This window comes from Lepus europaeus, chromosome 7 (genome assembly GCF_033115175.1).
Source record: "Lepus europaeus isolate LE1 chromosome 7, mLepTim1.pri, whole genome shotgun sequence".
NCBI classification, from domain to species: domain Eukaryota; kingdom Metazoa; phylum Chordata; class Mammalia; order Lagomorpha; family Leporidae; genus Lepus; species Lepus europaeus.
In genome coordinates this window covers 95886850-95900052 of record NC_084833.1, presented here as the reverse complement: position 1 = coordinate 95900052, position 13203 = coordinate 95886850, and positions in this window count along the sequence as shown.

Sequence of the window (13203 nt, the reverse complement as noted above, 5' to 3'; positions counted from 1 at the left end):
TGGGCCAGGCCAAAGCCAGAATCCTGGAACTATATTTCCATCTCCTACGTGGGTGGCAGGGGCCCAAGTAATGGGGCTGTCTTCCACTGCTTTCCCAGGCACATTAGCAGGAAGCTAGATCAGAAATAGAGCATCTAGGACTTGAGCTGGCACTGTTATATGGGATGCTTGTATACCATGTGGTGGCTTAACCCATTGTGCCACAATATCAGCCATTAATGCAGTTTTTAAGAATGTCCACTCTGGGGGCCGGTGGTATGCACAATGGGTTAAAGCTGCTGCCCGCAGCGCCGGCATCCCATATTGGCACCAGTTCACGTCCCGGCTGCTCCGCTTCCGATCCAACTCTCTGCTCTGGCCTGGGAAAGCAGTAGAAGATGGCCCAAGTCCTTGGGCCCCTGCACCCGTGTGGGAGACCTAGAAGAAGCTCCTGGCTCCTGGCTTTGGATCGGCTCAGCTCCGGCCATTGCGGTCATTAGGGGAGTGAACTAGCGGATGGCAGACCTCTCTCTCTCTCTCTCTCTCTCTCTGCCTCTCCTTCTCTCCATAACTCTGACTCTTAAATAAATAAAATAAATCTTTTAAAAAAAGTCCATGCTGGGATTTGCTGATTCTAGCAAAGAAAAGATGGCATTTAGGGAAATATAAGCCTTTAAAAGCTGTTTTTAAAGATTGATGAGAATAAGTGAATTTTATTGAGTTAAGGAAGGGTTATTTTTTAAAGATTTATTTTATTTATCTTAAAGGCAGAGTTAGAGAGAGAGAGAGAGAGAGAGAGGTCTTCCATCCTCTGGTTAACTCCTGAAATGGCTGTAATGGCCAGGGCTGGGCCAGACTGAAGCCGGCAGCCAGGAGCTTCCAGGTTTCCCATGTGAGTGCAGGGGCCCAAGCACTTAGGCCATCTTCTGCTGCCTTCCTAGGCACATTAGCAGGGAGCTGGTTTTGAAGTGGAGCAGCTTACCCCACTACACCATAGCACTGGCCCTTAGGGAAGGTATTTTTAACCTATGGTCTTTGAATAAGCTTCAGAGTTTGTGATTATCACATAGTTGTCTACAAAACTTTGAAGGTGTTGATGTGTGTCTTCATTGCAACAGAGTCCATATTTTTGTCAGTTTTCTACAAAAAGTGAAAAATCACAAACTTTGGACTCCAGGAATGGCCTTCCTTTGTTTATGTTAATAGGATTTAAAGGTACCCCAAAATCTGAGTGCCACAGACACTGATGGACTAGGATGTCAAAGTGCCTCCTGGATTTGTGCAGCAAACCAATCTTCCAAGTGTGTAGCCAGCTCGAGTGTGGAGGGATGGTATAGCTACATGATTTTTGCCTGAATCAGTCCCTGCCCCAGCCCTTTGTGTCCTATTTAGAGAAAAGACTAACTGAACACTCAAAGAGTGTGTGGTATATTCCTTAATGTTTTATTTGTGATTGACTTTGGGATGGAGATAGGAAAGATAAAGTAGATGTTAACTAGGGTACTGAGGATTTTCCATCAGAAAATTTCTCCCTTTTTCTCCAGCTTAGATAATAAGTAAGAAGCCATAATAATAAATCTATATGTTAGGGAGTGATGAAACTCCCATACTTACAGGCAGACCAGAGAAAACAATAAACCAACAACAACAATAATAATAATAATAATAAAACACCCATTTCACAGATTGTCACTGCTCACTGGACTGTGTAGTCATAGACTGATATCATAGATTTATCTCTGATCTATTGCACTATCACTGAAGCTGAGGGAAAGAAGTGCTGATTAGCTCATGCCTGGGCTTTTACGCTTCTCTGCACCTAACGAAATGACTAGGGGGAAGGTGACCTGTGGGCTGGCTTCAGCCTATCAGGGCTCTCATGCAACTTTGAGTAGCATCAGTTTCACAAAACCATGGCATCAAGCATGGGGAGAAAGTTTCCCAAAGGAAATTTGGGTTATACTAATCAGAATGGCAGTGGATGCTGGACTGAAACAATAAGGTAAAAGTAACATTGCTTTAAATTCCTTCTGGAAAAGAATTCAGGTGAACTTATACCATACAGTCTCGCAGCATTGGCTTCTTGGGGCTTTCTGAAAGGGCAGAAATGAGGTAGCTGCATCTTCTGGCCAGGACCACTATACCTAGGGAGTAATAGCAACAGTGATAGGCAGAACAGCAGGGCCTATCCAGGTAGCAGTCAGAGAGACTACATTGCCACACAGAACAGTGATGACAGCAGGGTAACTCCAAGGAGATCTCAAATTTGTGGGGGAACCACAGCATCCTGGAAGTACTCTGTGGTCACTCTTTAAAATTATCATTGGAACTGCTGCCAACAAACTATTCCTTAATGCAGTGGAGATAATTGATGGCAATTAACTACCAGTGGCAATGTAGGTGTGTTTATCACAGTGAATGGAGGAGTCTTATAGACCTAGATATTGAATAGTTGATTATGGTGTCCTTATAGAATTAGATGAGAGTCTACTAACTTCTTACTTGATCTGTATAAGTAGAAGTGTTTTGTATCAAGTCTAACTTGAATCATGAAAATTTACAGACATGAGCTAGTTAACAGACTCAGAATCTTTTTTCTCTTCCCTCCCTCCCTTCTTCCCTCCCTCCCTCCCTTTCTCTCTCTCTCTTTTTGAAATGCAGAGAGAGAGAGAGAAAGAGAGAGAGAGAGATCTTATCCTCTGGTTCATTCCCCAAATGCCCACAACAGCCAGAGATGGGCCAGGCCTAAGACAGAAGCCTGGAACTCCATCTGGGTCCACCACATAAGTGGCAGGACTCAACTACTGGAGCCATCATCTGCTGCCTCCCAGTACTGCATCAGCAAGAAGCTGGATCAGAGGCAGAGCAGCCATGAATAAAACCAGGCACTCAGATTTGGGATATGGCATCCCAAATGTCAGCTTAACTTTCGGTACCACAGTGCCTGCCCCTCAGAACCCTTTGATCAAAGGGGCTTCTGTATCCTCTCAAGAAAAGATTTCACAGTGCTGCTCAAAATTTATATTGTTAATCTTTCTCCCAGCCTTTCCCAGAGGGACCTATGACCTTTAGCCAGGGTGACTTTGCACTGCAGAAAAAGAAATCAAATCTTTGAGAACCACTGGACACTCCCTCTGAACTGACACTAATTCTGGGAGATGTAAAACTTCATGTGGGGCCGGCGCCGTGGCTTAACAGGCTGATCCTCTGCCTTGTGGCGCCGGCACACCGGGTTCTAGTCCCAGTTGGGGTGCCGGATTCTATCCCAGTTGCCCCTCTTCCAGGCCAGCTCTCTGCTGTGGCCTGGGAAGGCAGTGGAGGATGGCCCAAGTCCTTGGGCCCTGCACCCGCATGGGAGACCAGGAGAAGCACCTGGCTCCTGGCTTCGGATCAGCGAGATGCGCCGGCCACAGCGGCCATTGGAGGGTGAACCAATGGCAAAAAGGAAAACCTTTCTCTCTGTCTCTCTCTCTCACTATCCACTCTGCCTGTCAAAAAAACAAACAAACAAACAAACAAAACTTCATGTGGTACTTCACTTGGAGTAGGGGATTATGGAGATCAGGAGTTTTACTTTAGGTTCATCTCACAGAGGGTCCAGTGTGTTCTCCAAACCATACTGTAACCATTTCCCCAATTCCAGAGTGAAATCGTAACAGACATGCACAGAATCTTTGTTCTGATTCCCGTCCTGTGATCTGTGGGCTATTATTGTAGAAAGTGCAAATGGAGCTCACTAGAACTGCCTCCCTGCAAACCGGAAGCACCCCGCATCCCTGGAGGGTCTGCAGAGATTAGTGCCGCCTCCTAAGATGCAAGGGTGGTGATTCCCACCACACACCACTTAAATTAATCTTTTTGGCTAGTACAGAAAACATCTGGATCCTGAAGAGTAACGGTGGATTACTATAAACTTAACCAGGTGGTGATTCCAGTTGCAGCTGCTGTTTCAGATGTGGTTTAATTGCTTGAGCAAGTAAACACATCCCATTTCCTGGTATGCACATAATTTAACACTCCAAAATACATTGGCAACTCAGTTTGCTTTTCCTTACATTACTCTGATGAAATATTGTATTATTTGAATAGTCCAATATGTTTAATTACTTAGTTCTTTTAGTAACAAGGAGCAAGCCAGGTTTGGATTCTTAACATGCATCAAAAACAAAGCATAGATTTACTTAACAGCTGCGGCCGCAGCTCCTCAGGGACTCACAGAAGGCATGTCCTGACACCTTCAACTCTTATTTGGTACTTCTTGCCCTGAACTCCATATCACATGTACCTTAAAAATCTAGGACTGTGAAGTGATTCTGCTGCATATTGGTTTTGATCACTTCATACATCTCAGGTTGCCAAGTCCTGCTGATTCCTATTCCTAAATATTTCAGGCATTGCTTCACCCTGCCACAAGCTTCACCTCTCTCTCATTTTCTCTACTGCTACCAAAATGGGTTAGAAAATCTGAAGATTAGGAACTTCTAAGTTTCAGTAATGAAACCCAAAATTCTGTAAATAACAAAGAATAACTCTTTATAATATTTCTTGTTCTGTGTCTCCTATCTCAATTCTCTTTACTCCCCACCTCATATCCAGGTTTCCTTTCATACTAAATCATTTGCCCCTGCTGAGGTAAGTCTCTCACTTTCCCTGTGTCACTGATTCTTGCCTTTCCTGCTCCAAAGGCATCCTTTACTGTCATTTTCCCACACTCATCTCTGAGCCATTATTGAAGAATACTTCTTTTTTTAAAGTTGAGATGCAGAGGGACAGAGAGAGGCAGAGACAGAGACAAAGCTAGAGAGAGAAAGAGAAATTTACCATCTTCAGCTTCATTCCTCAAATGTCCACAACAGCCAGGGCTGGGCCAGGCAAAAGCAGGAACGAGGAGCTTCATCTGAAGACCCACTTTAAATATTACCTCTTCTGGGGCTGGCACTGTGGTGTAGTGGGGAAAGCCATTGCCTGCAGTGCCAGCATCCCATGTGGGCATCGGTTCGAGTCCCGGCTGCTCCACAGTGCAGCTCCAGCCATTGCAGCCATCTGGGGAGTGAACCAGCAGATGGAAGACCCCCCCCCCCGCCTCTGCCTCTCTGTAACACTGCATTTTAAATAAATAAATAAATATCTTTTTAAAAATTACCTCTTCCATGAAGCTTTTTCCCGTGCTTCACAGATGGAGATTATTTTTTTCTCATCTGATTCCTAAAGGCTTTTATTAGAATATTCTTATTTATTCCTTTATACCTGATTTCCATTTTTGTATATGGATTTTCTATGTACCAGAATGTTGGCTCCTTAATTTGTTAAGTCCCAAGTTCTCAATTCTGCAGAGTGGATTTTGTTGAAAGGTGTAGGGTTCATGCTTATACATGTGAAGATCTGTTTTCCCAGCACCAATTGTTGAAAAAACTGTCCTTTCTCCAGGGATTGGTTTTAACTCCTTTGTCAAATATAAATTGGCTATAGATGCTTGAATTGAATTCTGGTGTTTCTATTCTGTTCCATTGGTCTATCCATCTGTTTTTGTACCAGAGGAAATCCAAATGGCCAACAGACACATGAAAAAATGTTCAGGATCGCTGAGCATCAGAGAAATGTAAGTCAAAACCACAATGAGGTTTCGTCTCACCCCCATTAGAATGGGTTTCATACAGAAATCAACAAACAACAAATGCTGGCGAGGAGTGGGAATAAATACTCTAATCCACTGTTGGTGGGAATGTAAATTGGTAAAGCCACTATGGAAAACAGTATGAAGAAATCTCAGAAATCTGAATATAGACCCACCATATGACCTATCCATCATACTCCTGATAACCTACCCAAGGGAAATGAAATCAGCATATAAGAAATTTGGCCCTACCATTTTCCCAAAAATATCCCTATTGTTTACTTTGGATTTCCTTTGTATTTTTACTGGCAGATTTTCTGTCTTTACCTTCTTTCATAGAGTTGACCATATGTTTCTGTGTGTAGCACACCCTTAAGCATCTTTTGTAGGGCTGAATCTAGCTTATTTTTCTTCTACTTTTTTTTATGACATGATTAGCTACATATGGGACTTTGATGCCTCTCTTTTCTTTAATGTTTCTGGATTTTTAATCAAACTCAAATTATTCCCATTCCAAGAAAGTAAGCAATTGTCCTATGTCTTCCTCCTCATTCCCATCCCATACTTAAATGCTGTAGTCTTCTGCTTTTACTTTTTATGTTTAAATTGTTGGTATGTTGTACTTTATACTGGTACATAATATAATAAAAGCATCACATTTGTTTATTTTAGATGGCTACTCAGTTGACCCACTACCATTTGCTAAAAAGTCTATATTTATAGCCTTGCTGATTTGAAATGCTTTACATATTAATTTTTCTGTATCTGAGTATATTTGGATATATTCCAGTGCTTTCCAATTTGTTTCATTATTTCTTGGCCATTCATGTACCAGTCCCATAATGTTTTAGTTGTTGAAGACTTATGATACCTGGGAAGCCTAGTCAGTTATTCTTGTTCTTCAGATTTTCCTATCTATGTTTTCTTTTTCAATGTGGACGTTTTAATCTTGGTTTTCAAAACCTCCTGGTATTTTATTGAAATTGTAGTAAATTTATATATTAACTTAGGAAAAAATAACATTTTTACGATATTAAATCCTGAAACCCTAGAACATGGTATATATTTTGACTAGTATTTGTGTATGTATATACACAATATTTATATTAATTGTATCAATGTATTATATTAATTATATATTAAAATGTATTAATATATAATATTAATATATTTTTCTTTTTTTAACTTTTATTTAACAAACATAAATTTCCAGAGTACAGCTTTTGGATTACACTGGCTTTCCCCTCCCCTTAACTTCCCTCCCACCTGCAACCCTCCCCTCTCCCACTCCCTTTCCCATCCCATTCACATCAAGATTCATTTTCAATTCTCTTTATATACAGATCAATTTAGTATATATTAAGTAAAGATTTCAACAGTTTGCACCCACACAGAAACACAAAGTGTAAAGTACTGTTTGAGTACTCGTTATACCATTGATTCACATAGTACAACACATTAAGGACAGAGATCCTACATGAAGAGTAAGTGCACAATGACTCCTGTTGTTGATTTAACAATTGACACTCTTGTTTATGGCGTCAGTAATCACCCTAGGCTCTTGTCATCAGTTGCCAAGGCTATGGAAGCCTTTTGAGATTGCCAACTCTGATCTTATTTAGGCAAGGTCCTAGTCAAAGTGGAAGTTCTCTCCTCCCTTCAGAGAAAGGTACCTCATGTACTCATGTATTTATATATTAATCTTTAATTTCTATGTACTAACTTTTTACCTTTAAATTATAACTTGCAATAACTTTTGATATTATGATATATGCAGTTGAATTGTAGGCAAGAAAGATAGTTTTAACTCATTTACAATTTTTATGAATAATTTATTCTATTTGTGTTAGCCAGTATCTCCACTACAATGTTAAATAACAGTACACATAGTGATTATTTTTCTCTTCTTCCTGAGTTGAGTAGAAATGATTGTGGTGATTTCCATAAGCATGCTTTTGGCATTGAGTTTGATATGCCTGCAAAGTTCTTATAATATTTAGTCTTCCTATTTTTGAGTGTTCATTAAATAAGAATCTTGTTAAGATTTTAAAAATGCTATTTTAGCACCCCAGGTATGTATGTGGTTACTTTTCTTTGTACCTGTAATTGGATAAATTATAATAGATGTTTTAATGCTGAATCCTTTAATCATTTTTCCTAGTGAACCCCCTTATTCATGTCATACTTTTCCTTTTAGTGGGATTTTTTAAGTCAGTTTTTTAAGTGGGATTTTTAAAGTCAGGATTTTTTTAAGTGATATTCATAAATGAGATTTTCTGGGCAACAGAGTGGAGTGAGAAACATGGAGTATGGATTCCCCACACCTAATAATGGTTATTCCCACTTGGCCCCCAAGTCCAAAAGTTAATTAGTTTCCTACTTAGTTTCCAAAAAACTAAAGGGCCTGGGTGGCATCCTGAGACTGGAAAAATACTTTTCAGAAAGAAACATACAAGGGTGCTTCCAAGAGTTTGTGGAGAATAGAATTAAATGTATTTTATTTTGGTGCAAATGGTTTTGAAATCTGTGCATAGTTTTTTCACAATATGCATTTTCTATGAACTTTTTCAACCTGGTATGCATGGATTTCAAAATCTTTTTTTGTACAAAAATAAACTTTTAACTCCACTTTCCATGAATTTTCTGAAGTACTCTCCTATAGCAGTGGTCATTTACAAATACCCATTTCCTATAGGCTTATGTTCAGTATTATTTATTGTTATTATTAATTATTATTAATTATGACTTTTCTAAGAAAACATAATCCTTAAATTCAGGAGGCAAAATGACTGAAGTTCATTTGGCTCGAAAATCAAGTAATGATGAAGAGAATAAAGAACCTCTACACTATTTTAAAATTCAGTTTAAACTACATACAAGGCCTTGTCTGATAAAATGTCCTGTCTTCTCTCTTCATACTGTTACAGATTAGTTTAAAGAATGAAAAATTGATGTAGATCCAGTTATAGAACAGCCTTCTTTATAAATCTTCCTTGAGAAATGAATAGACCCAAGTAATCTCTTTGGACTACACAAAGGTCATACATTGTAATCCAGCATATGTCAGCATCTTCAACCTACAGAACAGGGTTTATGCCAAATGGCAAATGGCATTTCTATCCTGGGTAGCAGTATAGTGTTCTCTTCTTAAGACTTCTCAAGGTTGTGAATTGCATCATCTTTAAAACAGTGCAGCCTTTTCTCATGGAAGCAGGTGGTCCTTTTCTATTCTGGGCAGAGATATTTTGCCAGGTGGCCTCAGAACATTGTTAACTGAATAAAGTGTCAGCAAGAGTTTTTCATGAGAAAAATTTGATTTGAAGACTTTGAGTCGAGTTCCTCCAAAGCCCTTCTGAAATGAGAAATACTTGTTACCTCTGTGCTTCCCAGAGGAAGGACACATGCAGGCACACCTGTAACAACTGGGAGGGAGGAGAGTTGCACTGACTGCAGAGCAGACATGGGCCAGCCCACTGTCTTATGATCTGGAAAACCAACAGATGTGGCTTTGAAGAAGCAACTTTCACAATTACAGAGAAAGTACTCTTGGGCACAAGGGCTGGGAACTCTACTGGCCAAAATATGTTTTTCCCATTATTAGTTCTTTATTATTTTCGAATTATCATTTTACACGGATAAAATGGCCCTTTGGAGCTTTCTCTACAGCCTTCATATGGTGTATAATCACCTAGAGCAATGTTTTTCAAAATGTGGCCTCTTACTTCTTGCATAAAAATTGCCTGGCAGTGTCTGATGAGAATCTATGTGTCATGGCCTGCTCAGCTGGCGCAAACTAGAATCTGAAGCTGTGACCTTGATGTGTGTGTGCTTTGATAGGTTCCCTCCCTGGTTGCTTTTGTGTGCTCTAGTGTTGAGAGGAGATTTGATTCTGTCACTATTTTAAATATTTCCAACAAGCTGACTGGGGTCTAGAGACCTAGGCCCAGGTTACAGCTTTGTCACTGGCCTGCTGTGTGACCCTGGAAAACAAACTCACATACACTCTCTGACACAGAATTTGCTCATCTATAACCTGGGAATGAGAAGGCCTCTGTTATACAGTGTACAAAAAAGATTAGAAGAGAGAGAGCTTTGAAAACTGTAAAGACCTACATAAATGATAATTGACTTTTATAACAACCAGAGATTATGTATGTAGATTTAGAGAAAGCCTGTGATAGTATTACAGATGAAATGGCAGCAGAGAAAAATATCACCCTGGTTCTTTGTCTCACATGGAAGAAGAATTTCCAAGTGGACAAGGCAGAGAGAGAAAGCAAGATTTATTAAAATCAGAGACCTCCAGCCAGGGTAGCATGGAGTAGGGGGCTCCAAGAGAGGCAAAACCCAAAGGGGCTGGTGGTAGTGGGGTTTTTAAGCACAATTTTGAAGGAAAAAAAAAACAAAACTTGGGAATCAGATTGACATTTAGTTTTGGGTTGGGGACAAAACCCATCAAAAGACCTGATTTGCAATCTTTTATCCTGTCAGACTTGCTCATGATGAAACAAAAAGAGCCATCAGAAGGGTGGGATACCCAATTTGCTTTACAGTAAGCTGGAAGCTCAGGAGGAATTGCCACTCCCTTGCTATTCTCATAATAGTGGAGATTCCTAAGAAAGTAGAGCAGGCACTTTTGATCTTGCTAAAGTTAATTTTTGGGAAAAAAGCATTTTGCACCCTAAATTTCCACTGCAACCATGACCCTGGCTGCTCATTAACCCATCTGACTCCTCACAATAACATGTGGTTAGAGTAATTATAGAAGACTTCATGGAAGGCCTGGCATTTTGATTTAACTTTGAGGAATAGCTAAGGATTTCAATAGGTATAAATGGTGAAGAAATTTACGAAGTAAGTGAAGAGTCATATTTGAATAGAGCCATGATTTGTTTTTTTTAAAGATGTATTTGTTTATTTATTTGAAAGGCAGAGAGAAAGAGAGGGAGAGAGAGAGAGAGAGAGGTGTCTTGCATTTGGGTTCACTCCTCAAATGGCCTCAACGGCTGGAGCTGGGCTGATCCAAAGCCATGAGCCTGGAGCTTCTGCCAGGTCTCCCATGTGGGTGCAGAGTCCTTGGGCCATTGCAGAGAGCTGGATCAGGAGTGGAGCAGCCAGGACTAGAACTGGTGCCCATATGGGATGCTGGTGCTGCAGATGAAAACTTGACCTGCTACACCACAGTGCCAGCCCAAGCCATGGTTTTTTACCTATGCACATCAGGGTCTTCTATGGACCCTCTTAGAAATATAGAATTCTGTACCACATCTCAGACCAATTTAAATTAAAGCAGCAATTCAGGTAAATTAATATGGTAGCAGGAGGTAGAATGGGTAAGGGTGGGAGGAATGGCAAAACTGGGTGCCAATGAAATAGGCAGGCATACAGGTTAAAATTGATTAGATTTGTGAGCTGGAAGACCACACCTTCACCACGCCCCTGTGTGACCTCATGCCCCTATCTGACCACACCTGAGCGCCCACCAGCCAATCAGATTAGTTAAACCACTTCCCTTTGAGAGTGGATTAAAAACCTGGGACAGGGTGTGTCTGCCCTTTTTTTTCCTCCCTTCCTCGCCCAGGCCTCTTGCCAGGAGGGGGGCTGGCTGTAGTCCTGCACCTCCAGGGTACATGGCCTTTGGGCCACCCATCCTAGGCTTCCTAGACGTGGCTGGTTCCTGATACTCGGTATAAACCCAGATTTATCTCTCTCTCTAATAAAACCCTCACTCTCCTATGCATCTTTCGCACTGAATAAAAGCTTAAAATGTACCATGCTGCCTCATTCTCATTCATTTATGCCGGTATTTAGAATTCTTCTCTAAATATTAGGCAAGAACCCACTTGGGCTTATTAATATTGGGGATTTATTAATAAGCATATGGTGATATCGTATGGCACCCCAAATTCTGAGAACATATGTGGCACCCCAGATGGGACTTCTGGGGAACTTTAAGGGGCCACATTTTGATGTAATTTTAGGGGGTCAATTCTGATATCACCAGGAGACCAGTTAGACTAGCACAGTAGTCCATGTATTATGGTTTGAATGCATCCCCCAAAAGTTCATGTGTGAGAAAGTTAATCTCCAAATTCATATGTTAATGGAATTTGGAGTGGGAGCATTTGGAAGGTAATTGGGATTAGATGTGGTCATGAGGGCAGGAGCTCCAGTATGGCATTAGCAGTTTTGTAAGAAGAGGAAGAGAGAACCACGCTAGCTGGCTTGCTCTGTCTTGCCATGTGATGCCCTCCACCTTGTTTTGATACTGTAAGAAAGCCTGCACCAGATGCTAGTGCTGTGCTTTTATACTCCCCATCCTTCAGAATCCAGAACCTCCATTCTTTATAAGTTATTCTCTGTGGTATTGAGTTATAGCAACAGAAAATAGATTAAGATGCCATGAGTGATGTGAAAGAAAAACACATAAGCCTCTCAAGAAAAAATAAGATAAGAAAAATGACCTTCTTTAAAGAAGATGTACAGCTTCAAAGCTCTGTAGTATTTGACAGCTAGATTTAAGGTTAAAGAAAGATGTCAACACAAATGCATTTTGGTTCCTTTACACTATAATAATTGATCCATAACCCCCTAATTTAAAAAGATAAGACTATAATTTTCTAGTACTCTGAAATGTGATGATATACTGGTTTTTAAAAAAAGATTTATTTATGTATTTGAAAGAGTTATAGAAAGAGAGGAATGGCTGCATTCCTAATCCAGTATCCTGGAACTCCATCCGGGTCTCCCGTGTGGGTGCAGGGGCCCAAGTACTAGGGCCATCCTCTGCTGCCTTCCCATGTGCATTATCAGGGAGCTGGAACAGAAGCAGAGCAGCTATGACTTGAAGTAGAACCCATATGGCATGCTGGTGCTATGGGTGGTGTCTTAACCCGCTGCTGCACTGTGCTGACCCATGGTATACTGTTTTATCTTTTTCTTTCCTTCAACACATTTAAGACCTTTGGTGTCTTTTTCCCCCAAAGAAACCTTTTATTTAGGGAATACAAACTTCATGTATTTCATAAGTACAACTTTAGGAATATAGTGCTTCTTCCCACCATACCTAACCTCCCACCCCTCCTCCTCCCTCTCCCATTCCCAGTCCCATTCTCCACTAAGATTCATTTTCAATTAACTTTATACACAGAAGACCAACTCTATACTAAATAATGATTACAACAATTTGTACACACAAACACACACACATAAACCTGTTCCTCAACAGTCGAGACAAGGGCTGTTTATATCTTCCACTTAATATACTACAATGAAATAAATCTTTGAGAACAAGTATTACAGTTAACTCTCATAATACAACTCATTGAGGACAGAGGTCCTGCATGGGAAGTTAGTGCACAGTGACTCCTATTGTTAATTTAACAATTAACACTCTTATGTATGACATCAGTGACCACCTGAGGCACTTGACATGAGTTACCTAAGCTATGGAAGCCTTTTGAGTCCACAAACTCCATCAGTATTTAGACAAAGCCATAAGCAGAGTGGAAGTTCTCTCCTCCCTTCAGAGAAAAGTACATCCTTTGATGACCACTTCTTTCCACTGGGGTCTCACCCACTGAGGTCTTTCATGTAGTACATTTTTTTTT